This window comes from Mus musculus, chromosome 15 (assembly GCF_000001635.26).
Source record: "Mus musculus strain C57BL/6J chromosome 15, GRCm38.p6 C57BL/6J".
NCBI classification, from domain to species: domain Eukaryota; kingdom Metazoa; phylum Chordata; class Mammalia; order Rodentia; family Muridae; genus Mus; species Mus musculus.
Genome location: NC_000081.6, coordinates 93633142 through 93636714, shown reverse-complemented (window position 1 = coordinate 93636714; position 3573 = coordinate 93633142).

The following is a 3573-nucleotide window of genomic DNA, read 5'->3' as shown; positions in this document are numbered from 1 at the left end:
TAACTCAGTGTGTTCTCTCAGAGATGTGTTGCATGGACATTTTGTTGTCCCCAGAGAAAACTCTCTGATAATTCAAAAGGCAGCATTTAGAGAGCTCTCTCTCTCTCTCTCTCTCTCTCTCTCTCTCTCTCTCTCTCTCTCTCTCTCTCTCCCTGTGTGTACCTCTCTGTCTCTCTGTCCCCTCTCTGTCTCTCTGTCTGTATGTGCTCCTCTCTGTGTGTCCTCTCTATGTCTCTCTGTCACCTCTCTGTGTCTGTGTCTGTGTCTGTGTCTGTGTCTGTGTCTGTCTCTGTCTCTCTCCCTTTCTGTCTCTTTCCATCTCTCTCTACCTCCCTCCCTCTCTACCTCCCCCCTTTCATAGCTCCATCCCTTTCCCTCCATCCACAACCTGGTTTCATATTCTTGGATATGAATCTCAAGATCCTGGGGCCACCGAGGATATCCAAGGGCTTAGACGTTAAAACTGGTTCTTCCCTCTGGAGAAAGCTCGAGAGATAGGCAGTTATCACTGCTGGGGATCTCAGGCCTAGGATGGGTCAGAAAGCAAAAGGCAGGTTTGTCTGGTTTTCTGTTACTTTATCTCCACTTTCTTATTCACTTATCTTTATGCAGTTTTAATAACCTAATCTTGTCTCAACATTTTCTGGGAATCGTAAGAGAGCTATTCATGTACAGATTATAGAGTCCTTTCGTGGTAAAGGGAAGTATCACTTCTAATTAGGATGAGACCTCTAAAGCAGGCAATACAGACAGGTATGGTCGTTAGCACCAGTGCAATCAATTAGAAGTAGCTGCCTGGAGCACACATTGAGGAAAAAAACTCTGAGACCACATTCAGAATCATCAGGAAAGAATGCTTTGATCATTGCTGCTGCCATCAGTCATGATTATGACACAGGACAAGGCAAGTAGGTGAAAGGTGAAGACGGTCTCTGCCATCAGGAGCTGGTCTGGACCCCTACAGGATGTGAGTTTTCTTGTGACCACAGAAACTCTCGGTATTAAGAAAAAAAAAAATTTACATCAGGAAATCGACTGTTGATCTTGTGACTTCATACTGTAATTCCTCCAGGCAAATCACTTTCAGTCTTTCAATGTTACCCATCAGCATGGTTTCCAGATCTTTGGGCAAGCAGGTTTTGCTCCATTAGACACGTTCTGGCTTATGCCTGTTCTTCCTAAAATGTCGTAGTCCCTGAATAGTGGTGGAATAGAAAACTGTGTGGACCTAATATGGGAAGCAAAGTAACATAAGAAATATAAACACGTGTGTCGGTACTCGGGCGTTCTTACTAAACCCAAGGAAAACAAGAGCCAAGCATTCGACAAGTGAGGGCATTCAGGAAAAAGTGGCAGGCAACCTCCTGCACAAGGTGTCCCCAGTGACCAACTCCAGTGCCAGCAAGTGTATGGGAACAAGCAAGCAAGTTCTTATTCTGCATTTGAAAACCAAAGGTTGATAATTTAATGAATATTTCAGAACCAACAAATAAATACTTCTCTGAATAACATATAAGAAGGCTTTATTACAGAGAAATATCTGACATATATATATATATATATATATATATATATATATATATATTACATTATATTGTAGATACTACATGTATGTATACATTTCCCACATGCATATATGGGTATACTATATTATGCATATATGTGTTTGTACATATGTGTATTAGAACATGTGTATAGTAAAATTCAGGCCTAAGACAAAATTATTTTTGCTCAACATATTCTTGGACTTTCTGACCTATCAAACATCTCTAATTACTTTTCAAATGGAGGTGAAAAAAGAACAACCACGGGACAGAGAAAAGCTGAGTGTTCTCTCTCTTCCTTCAGAAAACCTCCGGTGTCTAATTAGACACCAGTGGCCTCCAGGGACCAGCAAGGCCCCAGAACTGCCTCTCTTAGCTGCACGTTAGAAATGCCTGGAGACTTATATCATTTTGTTCTTGCTATTTTTTTTATTAGCTCCAAAGTGGGCCAACTGAAGCAATCTTTCTGAGGAAGCAGTATAACAAGCCAGTGACTCTTCTCGGAACCCTTCTGAGGAGCCGGAGTGAGTCACAGCTTAAGGCCTAACACACATTTACCACCTTCACTTCTTGAACAACTGCTCACCCCATAAAACCAGCTGATAGAATAAAAACTGTCCATGAGCTAGAAAAATCAAATTCTTCCTTCTCTGCTTTAACCAGATAACCTCTGTTTCCCACTGACTCATAAGCCAATAGGTTCTCATGTGTGCAAATTACAGATGATGCTTCCAGGCTGGGAAGATGTAAGAGAAGCCAGGTGCCAGGCAAGAGCTAAGAGGTGAGACCTAGACACCATGAAAAAAGCCTTCCTTCAGTACTGTCCAGTCAACAGACTTGGTTACAAACATTCCTGTGTTTTCCCACTATGGAAGGAGGGCAGGATAAAGTCCATTTGCTTAAGAAGCCATTCCTTCTTTCATGTGGTTAATTATGGTCTCTTGGGGGAACATACCAACCTTATCAAAACCTATCTGCAGGGTGCTCTTTCGGAAGCAACCTACAGTTACTTCACCGTGAGTACGGCTTTTGCGCCAATGGCCTTCTCAGTGCCCCGCAATCCCAGTAAGACAGGTTCTAGGTCAGTGATTTAAAGACTAAATGACAGCCCCACGATTGACACACAACTCAAGTGTGAACGTGGGAGAGTCTCAAATCTAGATGATCCACTCCCGTTTTTCTGCATCTTGCCCTTTGCTGTCCACGCATACACGGGTTTCAACATTTTTCTCCCTGTTCTTTTCTGTGCTATCAGCTTCGAATTTATTGTTTTGAGGGTGGGAATTTTCTTCTCAAAAGTCTAAGTATGCATCAAAGAAAGGCGAAAGCTCCTTCTGACCAGTTTCAAGATTAGCATCGTGTCTTAGGCCACCGATTTCTCTCCTACCCACATGCTGGGTGTGGCTCTCCGAGCTGACTTTTGTTACGAATCAAATGGCTTTGTGTGGAATTAGTTATGTCAAGATCTTTAGGGAAGGAAAGCTGAGTAAATCTAGTAGATCTAAAAGGGAAGAATGAACTGCAAAAAAAAAGAGAGAACGGGGGAGAAGGAATAAAACCAGAAAAACGTAAGGGAAAACAAACAAACAAAAAAATGCCAATGAGTGACTCATTGGAGAAAGTGCAATGAGTTAAGCAACTAACAAAGACTGAGAAAAGCTCGAGCATTACTGTATTCTAAGTGAAATACCAAGATGTAGCATAGTGGCAGGACCTGAATAAATATTTACTGAATGATTGCTCTGTACAGTCTAGCTAAGTCAGAAATAAGGACAGTAGTGACATTTATAAGCCTTCATGATGACTAATCACTACTCAGATGTTTCCCATTTTATATTAATGAAAATGGTATCAAACTCTTGCTTAGACATATCAAAGAAAGAATATGGGATGTATATGTATACAAAGAAAGGTCAACAAAATATAACTACTCATTGTTATAGATATGGGGGGGAGACTATAAAGTGTTGTTTGAAAAGGTAGCCAGACAGGAGGAATTAAATCCACAAGGGGACGAATAAAGGTTTGT